This window comes from Zootoca vivipara, chromosome 3 (genome assembly GCF_965207765.1).
Source record: "Zootoca vivipara chromosome 3, rZooViv2.hap1.1, whole genome shotgun sequence".
NCBI lineage: Eukaryota > Metazoa > Chordata > Lepidosauria > Squamata > Lacertidae > Zootoca > Zootoca vivipara.
The window spans coordinates 87473897-87490125 of record NC_142586.1 but is presented as its reverse complement, the minus strand read 5'-3'; the positions used below and the strand labels follow the sequence as shown (position 1 = coordinate 87490125).

Genomic DNA, 16229 nt, shown 5'->3' with positions numbered 1-16229 from the left:
CTCACCTTCTACTGCAGAACATGTTACTGCAGAACTGACCCCTCTATAAGAAAAAATGCTACATCAATTCCCAAGTCACCATTGCAACAGACTCTGGGATGAATACAATACATCACTAATCTCTATTAAGATATAATCAGAATAAAATTATAAATATGATTAAGATAAAATAAATTATGAAAAGAATATCAAAGTAGCTCTACTGTCAGTTGGAGCCATAATGTAGATCTGTTATTGACTGTGCTAGATACAATAAGAAATGTTGCTGGGCAAATGTGGACCAAAGAGTAACTAATTATTGTCTAGGAAACTTTCCATCATAGCAGACACCTTGTTATCATTAAGCAAATATGGAAACACTAATTTTCTAAATTAGAATCTGCAAATAGCCAGTTTTCCATTATTTAGGATTAAATTGGTTGTTTAGAAGATGAGCTTAGCACAGGCTTTTCTTGTTCACAACTCTGAAGAGCTCTCTAAAAGGCAGCTTTAAAATTACATGCAAGAAATCACACAAGACAGGAAACTAGTGCTTTCAGTTTGGTGGAGGTGGGGAGGAATAGCAGTGGAAAAGCAACCCATTACACAAAGCCATTGGAGCCCATATATTTTCAAGTTCCAGGAAAGCATGAACATGCAAAACCTGGCTCTCTCCAGCAAATCAAGATACGAGTACAAAGGAGTGGTGACTGAATTATCTAACAAATACATTGTGTCAAACAAGCACAAAATTTCTAAAATTGTGACTTTTGGTTTGGGTAAATAACAGAGCAAGAAAAAAACACAAACATACTACTTATAAAGGAGAGGGTCTTTATGTCTATCAAGCTTTTCATTCAGAATGCCAGAGAATATTTTTAGTAAGCAATACAGGAAATATTATCCAATCCACCTAATTTGCATTTGGGAGGACTAGCATGAAGTTCCACCTCTGCCACTTCATCTTGGTTCACACATAATGCTGAACTGTGGTTTAGCTTTTTGTGCACAGTGCTAACTATGGTTTATTAAACAGATCAGGGTCCTTAATCATGGTTTGAACTTTGCTTATTTCAAAGTTTGGCGCTTTGAATGGGACCCAGGTGGCGCTGTGGGACCCAGGTGGCGCTGTGGTTAAACCACTGAGCCTAGGGCTTGCTGATCAGAAGGTCGGCGGTTCGAATCCCTGTGACGGGGTGAGCTCCCGTTGCTTGGTCCCAGCTCCTGCCAACCTAGCAGTTCGAAAGCACGTCAAAATGCAAGTAGATAAATAGGAACCGCTACAGCGGGAAGGTAAATGGCGTTTCCATGTGCTACTCTGGTTTGCCAGAAGCAGCTTTGTCATGCTGGCCACATGACCTGGAAGCTATACGCCGGCTCCCTCGGCCAATAATGCGAGATGAGCGTGCAACCCCAGAGTCGGTCATGACTGGACCTAATGGTCAGGGGTCCCTTTACCTTTTTACAGTGGGAAGGTAAACGGCATTTCCGTGTGCTGCTCTGGTTCGCCAGAAGTGGCTTTGTCATGCTGGCCACATGACCTGGAAGCTGGAGGCCGGCTCCCTCGGCCAATAATACGAGATGAGCGCTGCAACCCCATAGTCGGTCACGACTGGACCTAATGGTCAGGGGTCCCTTTACCTTTAACTCTAACTACAGTTTCTCCAGATTCAGCCATAACAAGAAGACATGGATAGTTGAAAATGGAAGATGGAAGCAAAAGTTTCTGATATCCTCTTCTCAGCTGCACTGGAGGTAGAAATGCACAAGTTTATTGTCCATGCACACAGTAACACTAAATCATGGTTCAGCATTATGGAGACAAGTCTCAACAAAGCATCAGGCTCACATGTTACTTTCCTTGTCCTCCTCTGCCAAGCATGATGGCTTAGCATTACAGTGGTACCTCAGTTTAAGTACACAATTGGTTCCAGAAGTCTGTACTTAACCTGAAGCGTACTTAACCTGAAGCGAACTTTCCCATTGAAAATAATGGGAAGTGGATTAATCCGTTCCAGATGGGTCTGCGAAGTACTTAAACTGAAAGTACTCAAACCGAAGCATACTAAAACCGAGGTGTGATTGTATGTGCAAGCACAATCAGCAGTTAAAACATTCCAGCTAACCCATGGTTTGAGGTTCGCTTGTTTTAGAAACTAACCACTGTTTGCTTTAAGCCAGAATTACCAGTACTGGTTCACAAGTACAGTAATACAAAGCCAAGATTATCTGAAGCTGAAACTAAACTTGGCAGGAGTCCTCCTCCTGGATGCAAGGGGGCTTGCACTTCCATCATCATCATTTCAATTTATATACTACCGTTTATCAAAAGATCAGTTAAGAACCGACATCATGGCTTATGCTTCCAAATGCATAATAGGCAATCCATGGTTCAGAGTTGCTTGCCACTTTCATTATCCATCTGCTCAGCACTATGCTTAATATTTTGAAGTGCAGCAACTCCCACCTCTGTGGCGCACCAGCACCTTATGGTTTGCAATTTGGTAGTCATCCCATACTATATTGGTACTTGTCCATTGTAATGCTCCAATGAAAAGAAGAAAGGTAGTTGTGTGGACTTCATTCTCCTTTCTTTCTCTATTTATCTCCATTTTGGGTGAGCTGTATAGTGCGGTGGGGTGAGTAAATATACAGTATGACAGCAAGCAGCTGGCACAAACTGTAATTTTCAAGCAAGCCCCTCCTAAATGATGGTTTGCGAGCTGACAAAGGTTCAGAAGTAAAAGCATGGCCTCTGAATACAGCCAGGGTGAGATCCTGAGTAAGTCACTCTGTCTCATTTCACCTTCTCCAAGTAAGAATAATCACCCCTGGAGGCGCACTGCATTGTCTCTCGGGACAGATGCCAACAACAACAACAAGGAACTTTAAGCACCAACAGTTGGGTTGAAAGTAGCTGCTCTTCATTATCTCAGTCTTCTTAGGTTCATGTCAACTTAAAATGTATTCAGTAAACTTGGGGAACAGTGCAAACTCTCAGTGAGCTTTCAGCATAAATTCTTAAAACCTTCCTGTCACCGAAAAATACTAAATTACCATCCTCTTTGTCATTTTGTCTCTGTCTGTGAATTAAATAAAAAGCTTCAACCCAGATACTTGGTTGCCCAAAGTTCTCCATGATCCACTCCTTGCTTCTCAAAATCTAAGGCTACTTAGGAATTAAAAAATATATGTCCACTCCTAAATGACACAATAGAAGTAGTCATTCAAAATCTGAATTCAATCCATTGCTACTACTTTGTCCAAACAAAACAAAAGCAACTCCATCCCAATATGGTCTATTTTGTTAATCAGCTTAGGGAAACATTTTTTTCCTGCACTCAACAGCCATCTTTTCCTATAAGAGGAACATGTTCGCAAACCTTCTAAAATACCATATAAAAGCTTTATTCCAAGTAATTTTCCACTTCTACAAAAAGATCAAGTGTGGGGAAGAATTAGGTCAAAGTAGAGGCTGGAAATTCTGAGATACAACTCTACTGCAGCACTAAACAGATTTCTCATCTATTTTGTGGCAGAACTCCAAGTTATTGGTTTATCGTACATTCACATTTTCTTGCTGCCATAGCAAGAGAAAAACATTTTCTGTTTCCAGGTAACAGGGGACAGTAAATCCTAAAATATTTTGTTTTATTTTTCAGTTAATTTTAAACATTCTTGGCTAAGAATAGAAAGTAACTTTCCAAAACAGTTGCGTTTTTATTCCAGTGTTTATTATTATAATAAACATACAAAACACACATAACAAAATCCCATAAAAGAAACAAAAATATTTCAAACCAAAACTCCTAAGAACATCAAAAGCATACTAATCTATATAGAAACCCTAATGTACAAATATTCCCAAATCATTCTACACTATTTATTGACCTTCCAAAAATAACTTCAACAAATTGTTAGATCTAGTCAGTATCAGTTCCTAAGTTGCAATAGCATGTACTGTAGTCCTTTACCTCCTTCCTCAGTACTTGCATCTTGGTTTAATGAAACTGCAGTTTGTCATTACATTTGAAATGGGATGCCTTGATTTAACAACACTTTGCTAACCTGGCTGCTAAACTATGAATTGGGAAGCTGGGAACTGAGCTTCCAAAGCAGGCTATTAACAGTACAGTACAATGTTAAACATGCCTACTTGATTTCAATGAGGTGTGCTCCTAGGTGAGTATAAGAATGCAGCCAGACAGTGCAATCCTAACCATGTCCACTTAGTCCTCCTGAATTAAATAAGACTTACTCCCATATTAGTGGGGTTTGGACTGCAGCCCTAGTCATTCAGCAACTCCAAATTTCAGGTTTGTACTTTCCCATCTCTTCAAAACAAATCATTTTAATTTTTGTTTATTATAATTCAATAAACAGTATCTCCATTGTCTTCTAAAACTGAGAAAGAAATTTTTTGGTAGATTTTAAACAAGTGAAATAGCAATCGTGGCTCCTGTTTGTGCAAAAACCTTCCAGTGTCCTAAAACAAATGCTACTGCATTCATCAGTATAACCTGTTATTTCTTGTATTTTTCTTTTTAAAAATAATGCAAAAGACATTTCACAATACGTGCATCAAATTAACTGTCATGGTTTCACATCACAAGCAATTAGACAGAGGAGTCTAACCATTTCTTAAGTTTCCAGAGTGTCAATTACCATTTTGCAATGATTTTATAAGAATTTCTGATTAGATGACAGAAATTCTCATTTCCATTCTCCAGATCTACCTAGTGGGAACATGTTGTGTGCAGTATGGATGTCATGATTCCATACATCACAATGTTCCTTTCTCTGATTGGCTCTTTCATGCATCCTGTGTTTACAGTCAAACTAACATGGGAAAAATAACTCCGTTAGAATGCCTGGGTAATTAACAGGCCCCCCTGGTTCTGGGAAGTGAACAATGTGATAATGAGGCTTTTAGTTTTGCTGTTATTTGTGCCAGATAAGCACAGAACAAGTCAGAGCCTGAGGAAAATAATCAAGCAGGGGCTGGATACTTTATTCTAGCAGTTGAAAAGGCAAGCTGTCTTTCTTTGCATTTCCAATTAAAAGCTAAAGGCTGCATTGCCGCTGACTCAAGCTCTTTTGTTAAAACTCAACATGCTTTTCAGATACCTGTGCACAGGATTGCAGTCATGTCACTTGGCTGATCATTGATCTGAGTTCTTATCTTCCCAGACAAATTCCAACATACTAACAAAACCCACCTTTTGCAGCTTGGTATTCTATGAGTGCCAGCTGATTCAAAGTCTTGTGGAGGGTATATCAGTTCCCTCTAGGAATATGGGCTATGGGACTGTCATATTTAGAAAGAGCCTTTGGGGACGTGTAGAACAGCAGTTGTAGACCATGCATGTCTCTTAAATGCAGAGGAACCCAGGTGCAATCCTTGGCATCTATCTCCAGGCTGTGCTGTTAAGGAATGGAAGCCGCTGCCAATCAGTGTAGATAATACTGAGCTAGATGGACTAATGGTTTGACTCAGTATAAAGCAGCTTCCTCTCTAAGTCCTACACATCAAAATTTACCAGTACACCATTGTTCCTAGCTGCTCATGGGCGTACCCAGCATGGGGCAGGGGGGGCAGCTGCATACATGCAAATGAAGTGCCGTGGAGCATTGTGGGACAGGACTTTCTGTGCTGTTCTCGCTGTGACTTAAAAGAGTGTGGGCTGAAGTTAGCCCAGGTCCAGGTCCAGGTTTTCTTCAACGGAGGCAGCTTTGCTGCTGCTGCCTCATTTTAGTCACCGCTGCCATTAAAGGAGTGAGCGACGCAGGAGTGCAAGCGCAGGTGGCTCCATGTGCTGCCTTGCAAACGGCCCCCTTTTCTCTGGGGGGCGTGGACGTTGACCATGCCTCCTGGGGGGATCCTGGCCACATCATTGCCAGCTAGCCAATCAGGTGGCTGGGGGCGTGGCTGGTGTGCCCCCCCCAGCTTTGATCCTGGGTACGCCCATGTAGCTGCTTAAACTAATCCTTTAATTCCTTAATGTCAACTTAACTTTTATCACATGCTTAAAGTTTCACTTCAAACTTTTTGCAAATCTTCTCTGGGTAGGTTTCTATATACAAAAGATATGCATACCGGTAATCTCAATGTTTCCTGTGACATTAATTTCTTATTCCTAATTTTCACTAGTGCTAGTCTTTGTGATGATCTATTTTCCATTCTTTTAGCTTGAGAATATTCAGATATTTATTTTTACTACTACTATTCATGGAGAAGTATTATTGTGAGTTTGTGGCAAAAATGATTTCTTCCCATATTCTAAAGTTTAGTGGGACTAAATCAAAACCTTTTAATCAAGATCTTGGCCTCTACAGTAAACTAGAATGCAAGCATGAAGAATTGCATCACATGAAAGACATGAAACAATATGAAATTTATTTCTATCTTCTGGTTAAAAATAAGTGTCTTAACTGTTTCTAAAATTAAGAAATGTCCAAGCAGCTGCACAGAAGCCAAAATCTGACCTCTACCTTCAAGTGCCATTTTCAGCTTCTGAAAAATCTTCAGAACCATCGATCCAATTTAGAAGCCTAATTTCAAATCAGCTGCAATCCCCACCTCCACCCTCCCCCCCAAAAAAACCTCAGGCCTCACCATCATCAAAGGAATACAAATACTGTACACACCTTTCTCCACTAAGTATCTAAAAAACTGAAATAATCATTAGGCAGCTTTCTTTATACTTTGCTATGTTATCTCTCAATCCACTCCCCTCAGCAGATGCTGAAGTTTTTTTTACCCTTCTGGGCTTCTCTGGATATCAAGAACTAAACCGGCATCTAAACGAACGAACAAAGGAGTCTTGTGATATCTTAAAAGAGTAACAAGATTTATTTTGGCATAAATTTATGTTCACTTAATCCCATGATCTTTTCTGAGGTTTATGAACTTTGTGAACATGACAAATCAGTTCTGAAACTTAGGACAAATACTGTTTTCATATAGTTAATTGCCTTATTATGCAAGACAATGAAAGATGTGAGACACATCCTGAATTGAACATTTGGGGTAAAAATTATGCTAGTGACATGGAATATAGTTTATATTTTCTGACAATCGTGTTACACTAATTCTTTGTTTTACTTATCTTCATCCACGTACAGTCATTTCACTACCAGTTTGCTGATCTGTTGGTCTCAACTTATACAGTACCGGTATCTATTCGGGCATAGACCGTTATTCCTTTTTTTTGCCTTCATCACTTCCCATCACAATCCCAGCAGGATTTGGGCAGAATTCTCTCCCCCTTCCATTCAAGTTCTTCAAATATTAAATTGTGGTGACAAAAAGGGAATGGGTCACTGGATTTATATCGGGGTAGGCAACCTAAGGCCTGGGGGCCAGATGCGGCCCAATCGCCTTCTCAATCCGGCCTGCGGACGGTCTGGGAATCACATGTTTCTACATGGGTAGAATGTGTCCTTTTATTTAAAATGCATCTCCGGGTTATTTGTGGGGCATAGGAATTTGTTCGTTTCCCCCCCCCCCTTCAAAATATAGTTCGGCTCACAAGGTCTGAGGGATGGTGGACCAGCCCACGGCTGAAAAAGGTTGCTGACCCCTGATTTATATCATTCGTACAGAAGTGATGCACGTACTGCTAGATTTAGAATGTGAGTCTGATTTGTAATCTTGGTTTGGAGGGATAGTCACACACAGTTTTGCCAGTTTGGATGTCATGGCAAACAACAGTTTGAGGAAATCAGGAAGTGTTTTATTAAGACACATGTAAGAAGGAAGGAGCATCTTGATTTCTGGAAGAAAAAAAACAAATATGACCTTAAAGCACCCTTGGTACATACTTCCAACACCCCCAGGCAGTAGCTTAACATTGATTTTTATGCTGTTAAGCTGGTTCTTGCCTTGTTTTATATATTATGTTGGACAGATTTGACAGATGTTTTAGTGGGTTGTTGTTGTTTTAGGATTATGTCCTTTCATTTGTGTTTCTATTAAAAACATTGTTAACTACTTCAGAGAGTTTCCCCCCCAAAATATAAGAAAATATTAATTATATTCTCAAATACCAAGGACAGATCAAGAAGGTCATAAGTTTTTTTGTAGGGAACCTGATTTTTCCAGTGTCAAAATGCCCACATTGAAAGGGAAGGAAATCACAGAAAGACAATGAATGGCTCAATATTCCCTCCCTCTTCTCATTTGACCTTAGTGAACTCAGTGTTAAACCAAAAAGCCATATTGAGAACACCAGGTAAGTTATTTGGAAATGGCTGTAAAAGGGGTGTCAAACAGTGAAGCAGCTGCTCCATAAATAGAGTGATGGAAAGAAGCCTCATTTTTATTCTCAGCTGTATTTCTATTCATGAAATCTAACACAATCTGGACTTGAGCAGCAGGAGCAAGAATTGTCCAGAGAGGAATAACTAATCAACCACAGCTTGTAGCTTTCCCATCAAAACTGTTCCTGTTTGTTAATTACTCGTGTGTGTGTGTGTGTGTGTGTGTGAACAATTCCATGTAACTGCTTCACAGCTTTCTAGACACAAACCTGTTCAACTTATTCTTTACATTTCTACCATCTCATGGTGCTCATTTCAACAGCAATAAATGCAATAGCTCTTTGGTCAAAAAAGAGCAACTATACTACCTCCCAAGGGATTCAGTTTTGTTTTGTTTTTGTTTTTAATTATGTTGGGATAGTCACAACCACAAACATCTGTAATGGAATGCAAGGTTTATTTGTAAAATTTCCACTGATAATTTTACAAAGAAGAAATGGATTGCGTCCTCTATTTTGAGAGGGCCTTTTTAAACATTTCATGCTTCCACGCATGATAGGAGCTCCAAACTTTAAGCACCAAACGTGTTTGGCACATAAGACACCAGTGTTACCTTGGCCTTTTCCACAGCAAAATTTATGAATCACAGAAAGCACACAGATGCTGGCATTATCAGGGTTCCAGAATTTGCACATGGGCCTCAGGTGCCTTACATGCTTTGCTTGGGAAACACTAGTGTAACACTAGTTTACATGCAGCAATCATATTTGCTATGAAAAGAACGCAGCTCCTTTTTAAACAGACACAAGAAACCTTTTTATGCTTTCTAGCAATTTTGTTTCCAAATGCAACAATTTGAGAAGTTTACTTTTAAAAAAATAAGATTTGGGGAGGGGGGTGTTAAAAAAACAAAACCCTCAGCCATAGTTACTGATTCTGTCTTCTTCTTCTTTTAATGTCTGTTTCCTTCAGTAAAGGTAAAGCTAAAGGGACCCCTGACCATTAGGTCCAGTCGTGACCGACTCTGGGGTTGCGGTGCTCATCTCGCGTTATTGGCCGAGGGAGCCGGCATACAGCTTCCGGGTCATGTAGCCAGCATGACAAAGCCGCTTCTGGCGAACCAGAGCAGCACACAGAAATGCCGTTTACCTTCCCGCTGTAGCAGTACCTATTTATCTACTTGCACTTTGATGTGCTTTCGAACTGCTAGGTTGGCAGGAGCTGGGACCGAGCAACGGGAGCTCACCCCGTCACAGGGATTTGAACCGCCAACCTTCTGATTGGCAAGCCCTTGGCTCAGTGGTTTAATCCACAGCGCCACCTGCGCCCCAGGTTTCCTTCAGTGGTTCCCATCAATTCCAGTACTTAGCTCATCTCCTGTTTTATAAATGCATATTAAATGTACTTAAATGTTTGCTCCACAGGTTGCATCCTGGCAACCCTGGTTAGTAGGATGTTATTTTTAAACTATATGGGTATGGTTTTGATCTCTTCACAGCTTAAATTGAAAACAATATCAATGTCTATTTCTGCGGCATTAAAAATCAAATCACTTCATATCTCCCTGTCAGCTCTGTCTGTAATGATCTTGGAGAGAAAAACAACAGGGATAAACTGAAGTGCCAATTCATTGTGAAAAGTATCTTGTATTTTTAAAACATTCCATAAAGAGTGGGTTAAGAATCAATTAAAAACCACCATTAAAAACCAGCAACTTTGGAGTGAAGAAAAAAATAAGCAATGAAGTGTATATAAGTATACAGTCTTCTTAAATGGGGTGTGGATAAGGTTTTGTCCTTAACTGGTGTTTAAAATAACCATATTTTTAATTGAACCATCTTTTTAGCTCAATCCTCAATTAGAGATTTGGCATTTTCCTCAATAAAATGTTGAACCAGCAGGTCACTAACATCTTCTATTTCACGAGCATTGCATTTGTGACATCACTTGTTCCACTTTCAGGAAAAAGTGCATTTATTTAATTTTGGAGAATTTGGAATGTCCAATGCCTAGGAAAAACAATGACCTCAGCTCAAAGGCACCTGCAAGAGCTGGGAAAGCTAGCTCATCAAACTTAACTAGGGATTTTTGAGGACTATTACAGCTCCTGCCAACCTAGCAGTTCGAAAGCACGTCAAAATGCAAGTAGATAAATAGGAACCGCTACAGCGGGAAGGTAAACAGCGTTTCCATGTGCTGCTCTGGTTTGCCAGAAGCGGCTTTGTCATGCTGGCCACATGACCTGGAAGCTATACGCCGGCTCCCTCGGCCAATAATGCGAGATGAGCGCGCAACCCCAGAGTCGGTCACGACTGGACCTAATGGTCAGGGGTCCCTTTACCTTTACCTTACCTCCTATTTACATTTACAAGAACTTGGCATAATGGAAAGAAGTCATCATATAGCTACAGCCACTTGTACAGGAAGATCACAAAATTTTGTAAAAGCTGCTCCCCTCAGTAGAGAGCTTAATATACTTAAATGTTCATATGAGAGCCAAATGGCACATTAAACAGCATTAAACAGGATTCTACCACTTCAGATTATAGGGAATGGAGTATTTTTGGCTGCTCCATCCCCTGGTGAACTCCAATTACTTCTAAGAGAAAGAGTGTGTCTTTAGCATCTCTAAATATTTCCTTTAAAAAATGGGCAAAACAGTTATTCAACAGTACAGAAAATGGACCAAGAAGAAATTGTTTTAAAACTATGAAAAGGTAAAGTGAGATTAGACATCAGAAAAGAAAACCTCCTAATGGTAAGTGGAAAACACTGGTGATGGAAAACATTTGCCTGAGTGTGTAGTATCTTATTTCCTTGACAATTCCTTGAAATGCCAGACAGATGTCAGTCACAGATAACTGTGTACAGGTAAAACATACCCGTCGGCCTAATCTCAAAAGCTGTTGTTGCCACCACAGGAAATTGGAAGGGAACAGTTCCAATATGGGATGAGTGTGAGAGGGAGAAAGTCTAAGAAACCCTCTCATTCTAGGAGCATCAGGCAAGGTTGGGGAAAGAAGTGCTCAGGGGCACTTCTGGTATTAGCTGGAAAGGAAAATAAACTTTGCTTCCAGAAGCCAACAGGTACAGAGGGCGGCTTGGTTACACTTATTTCCTCATTAAAAGGTAAATGTATGAAAGGACCCTTAGTAAACACATTTTGAAGACAGAGAAAAGTTGTTCGGTTTTTACAGAATGGTTGATGGTGGGGGAGGGCAGGAAGGGATTTTTGTTCAGTAAACCCTGGCAATGACTGAGCATACCTTCTTGTCGTTTTGTTATTTTGGTTCATGTTACTGACATTTTTCATTCTGAACAACAAACAGAGGGGAGGAATAACTTGAGGACCATTTCCCAGGCTGCCTGGACTCAGAGGAGTTGAAAGACTGCCTCAGGAGATAAAAGCATAGATGCTGAAACTCCGAAACAACTTATTTTTAACAGAGAGCATGCGTGTAGAGAAGGGAGAAAATGTCAGTAAAAGAAATAAAGGCCGTGCTTTGTCTCCAACCAGTGATGCGTCTAGTTATATGCCTAATATAGGATATAGTTGTTTCACTTCTTCTGACATACACCAAACAGTGAACTAGGAGCGGGATGTAGAATACTTTGCAGGGTTGAAACCAGAACCTTGCTAGTACAGTCTTATGCTGCCCAGGAAACAAAGATGGAGCCTAGCCAGTCCTCTTAGTCCTTTCAGTTACCATCAATGGGCTTTGTACCTCAAAACAAAAGTTGAGCTTAGCTTACAGTGGTGTCCAAACTTTCTTCAAAGAGGGCCAGATTTAATGAAATGAAGGGCCATGAGGGCCGACCAAAGGGCCAACCAAAGTTGTTGAGCTTTTTTTAGGATTGAAGTGGTTGAGGGTTTTTTAGGATTTTACCCCAGGAAATTAACTGCCAACGGACTGGCGGGCCGGATTAGGCCCCCGAAATGGACTTTGGACATGCCTGGCTTAGTAGCTAGCTGGCAGCCTGTGCAGTTATTTCAGCAGTGTAGTGAGGTAACCAAGTTTGCAGATTTCAATGGGATCTAAATGCAACAACTGTAATTTGATTTACATCCAGTCTATTGAGTTTTCACTTGCAACAATGATCTTTATGGAATTTACTCATAGGTTGCCTGCTGTGCTTTTAAACCGTACTATGATACACAGAAGTTCAGGAGCTAAAGCTTTCCCACCATTGACTTTAATGCCAGCTAAAGCTTTGAATGAAAGATGTCTGCATGCTACCTTCATACATTTTGATCATCTAGTGTCCTTTAATTTAACGCAAGACTCTTAGCCTACCAAATGATGATGCATTCCAATCAAATCTGCAACCCAGTTCTGGAAACATTACTTTGAATTCCCATAATGAAAACTTCCTTTAAAATGTTATTGTAATAATTCAACATTGGCTGCAGCTTTCTTGACTGCTTGTATTTCTTTAACAAAACTATCTCAAATGGATTGTGCACAGCATTCTTTCAAGAATTAATTTCCTTTCAGTGTAAGATGTTAAGGCACTAAAAGTGTGCAGGAATTCTAGTCTTGAGGGATACACTAGCTCTAAAATGTTATTTTATAATATCCCACTGACTTTTTTGAAGATATAATGTTGGCTAAAGTTCTATTTGGGGGGAACAGAAAACTATTTCCTGTAGAAGTTCTAGTGTAAAACTGTATGGAACAAACATCTGATGTTATGTATTTTTATTTCAATATAAAACATGACATTTTAAGTACATAATTGTTAATTCTAAAGAATTAAATGCCAGTCATTACTTTAAAGTCATAATTTCCTGACGTCACTATATTCCAAAGAATTATGCAGCTGGAACCGACATAAATAGAACGACACAGTTCAGCCAAACTACAAAGCCTGATTTTTCCTGCCTTTGCTTCCCATATGCTCTTAAATACCTAGTTTGGGGCATCTAGAGGTCTTGTAATAACTTCATGAAGCAGAGTCCCATAAAAGGTCAACTAAGAAGTCAGATCACATTGGTTAAGTATGTGTGCAGGTATGCACTCAATCACACCACACACTCTACAAGCAGAGAAGATGAAATCCTGCACAGGTTTAAGTCCAAATGAAGTCAATACAGTTTACTCCCAGGTAAGTGGGCAAAAGACTGCAGTCTAAGAGTTTGTCCTGCACCTGTGTACATAATCTGCACACCAGGATGTGAATGAACCAGCTCTCATTTTAGCTATTACAGGGGACAATTTGCTCTACTAACGTGAAAAAAGGGTAATTACTACTTTGAAATTCTCCACCTGGTGCTGCATCCATTCATTATGTTGCTCATTGCTTTTTTTTTAAATGTATTTTGAGACATGGAAAATCTTCCATGAAAATAACAGCAGGGAGATTTTTTACCACCTCACCTCGCTGATAAGGAAAAAATGAATAGAAAGGACTGTTCAAGAGCCAGGCATATTTTGCATCAGTTAGGCTACTTTTCCCCTTATGCACCGAAAGCAGAATTCTTTCCTCTGATTTAGAGATGAACTCAGGCTCCTTTGATGTGTTTGAACAGGTAAGACAAGTGGGGTCTGCAACAAAATGTTGCAGCAGAGAGTGCTCCTGTGTTCCAGGCAGTTATAGGCTACTTTTCTCCCCAACCCTAGCTTTCCTTCCCCCCCCCTGTTCCTCCCAGTCAGCATTGTCAATGAGCATGCTGAATGGGGCACTTACGGCTTCGTCTCTTGCCACTAAAAGTGTGCCCGCCCGCCCCCTCATAAAGGGGTTGGGGGGTTGGTACTCTGAGCATGCTAATTCCTTGCTAATACCTCCCCCTTGGGCAGTGACATTTGGAGAGTCAAGTTTTCTATTAGTATATTTGACAGTTATTTAACATTCTACAGTACTGATAAGTACTTGCCATTTTATGAACCATCACAACAAATTGCTAACACGACAAAAACTAATGAATGAGCACACATCCATTTCATTAACAGGTTGATGTCTTCATTCAATCTCATTTCTGCTTTGACCGAAGTTTATATACATTTAATAAGAGTCAACCCTTGGGAAAAAACAAGAATTTGTACTCAGCATAGGTTCTGTGTTGAGCCACCTTGCAGTGTTAAATGAAGGAATGAAACAATTTTCATATGAAAGGGCTCCATGCCTAGCTTGAGTTCCTACTTAAACAGGTATTTTTAAGGTTAAGCTTTGGGACCTGAAACCCAAGATATAACCACTGATGTGGGATAACAAAATTATAAATTGAAATGTCCATTCTGGCATGAAAATGTTGCCAGATATAAACATTGGAAACAGTGGATACTTGTCAAGTTTTCTTTGAAACTTTTATTCGAAGGCAAATAAATCTAAACCTTATGTTCTCAACAGCTCAACACTCTGTTCTCTGAAAATCAAGTTTTTGTGAGAAAGCCATCCTCTTGTCACTTGCAATCATTAGACATATTTTTTTTAGAAACTTATTGCAACTCACAAAGAGTTCTTTCCAAGATAACATAGTGCAAAAACTGAAGTGCTTTTCTAGAGATAGCAAGTTGAAACAGTAGGCCCAATGCCATGAAAAATTCAGCATAGGAACAATTACATCCCCAGGAAAAATAGGATCCTCAGTGAGTGAACAATTACAATTGTGAATGCTGTTTGGAATGTGGTCACCTCACTGCTCCTATTGAAGAATGCCCTTGATGGAACTAGTAGTGCGGCAACTGCCTCCTCATAGGCCTGGTCTATTGCAAGACTTTTAAAAGAAGCTTTATAAATTTTTGTTTATACACAAGGATTCATTTGTAGCTGAATGTACCACTAAAGAACAGCAGCACCTTTTAAGTCCTTTTTAAAAAGCTGTAAATTGCAATCCCCGATAGAAACAAAATGATTTCCTCTACCACTCACAAGTCTCCCCATTCTAGGTGGACAGGAGGACATACTACATTTGGACCACCAAGTGGGAAAAGGTTGATATCTGCATAAGCCACTGAAATATTGTTTCTAGAGCTGCACAGTATCGAAAATTCATGTACGGACATCCTTCGACTTACACGCGATCGACACGTGTGTGACCACATAAACGTGCAGCAGTGGGAAATCAATCTAACAATTTATATCAATTCAAAGCTGGAGGCAGTGGAAGACAGGAGTGCCTGGCGTGCTCTGGTCCATAGGGTCACGAAGAGTCGGACACGACTAAACGACTAAACAACAACAAAAGCTGGAAATGATAGGAGAGAGCTGGAAAGTCCTCATAGCTTGCAAGGAGATCCTCCCCAGAGCCCAAATATGTTTTAAAGGCTTTTTTTTTAAGGAAGGAAGGACCTATGGGATCTAAAATGGCGTGAGGGAGCTCTCACTGCTGCCCTGCTGTCGTCTGCCCCTCTCAACAGCTGTCTGGCAGGAAGCTGTACTGCCACAGGCTTCAGACATATTGTTCTCTGCCCTTTCTGGCAATCTGTAGGCAAAGGTACAGTATGGGTTGGTTTTTGTTATTAAGAGTTCCAAATAGCTCTGAACTTTTTTGTTGTAAAAGAAGAAATCACCCTATTTCCCCGCTCTCATAAGTCTCCCCACTCACGTGCATTTCACTTACTGTATGTGGAAATGTTCTCAAAGCTACCAACACGAGTTTGACCAAACTAGGGGACACAGTGGAAAACAGGAGTGCCTGGCATGCTCTGGTCAATGGGGTCACAAAGTCGGACACAACTAAACGACTAAACAACAACAACATGTGCACATGGGCCCAGAACGTAACCCACACATAAGTGGGGAGTCACCTGTATTTGAAATCTTTCAAGTATATTAACACTGCATCTGCTTCATTTCTTTTACTTTTAGGCAACGGATACACAAATATTTACCAGCTTAATAGCAGTAAGAGGGAGACCTCAAGACAGCTTCTCATTTTCTGTACTCAAGAAGGCAAACAGATGATCGCCAAACAAACCCAATGTATCTCTTGACATTTCAAAGGGGAGAGTAGTGAAGTCTAGTGCAATTTTAAATGAGCAACTATA

General features: G+C 40.2%; 1 protein-coding gene across 2 annotated transcripts in view; it reads right to left on the bottom strand.

The window, feature by feature from the left end:
- The window catches only part of LCLAT1 (lysocardiolipin acyltransferase 1), an 86664-nt gene that overhangs the window by 59194 nt on the left and 11241 nt on the right, over positions 1 to 16229 (bottom strand). The window lies entirely within an intron of this gene.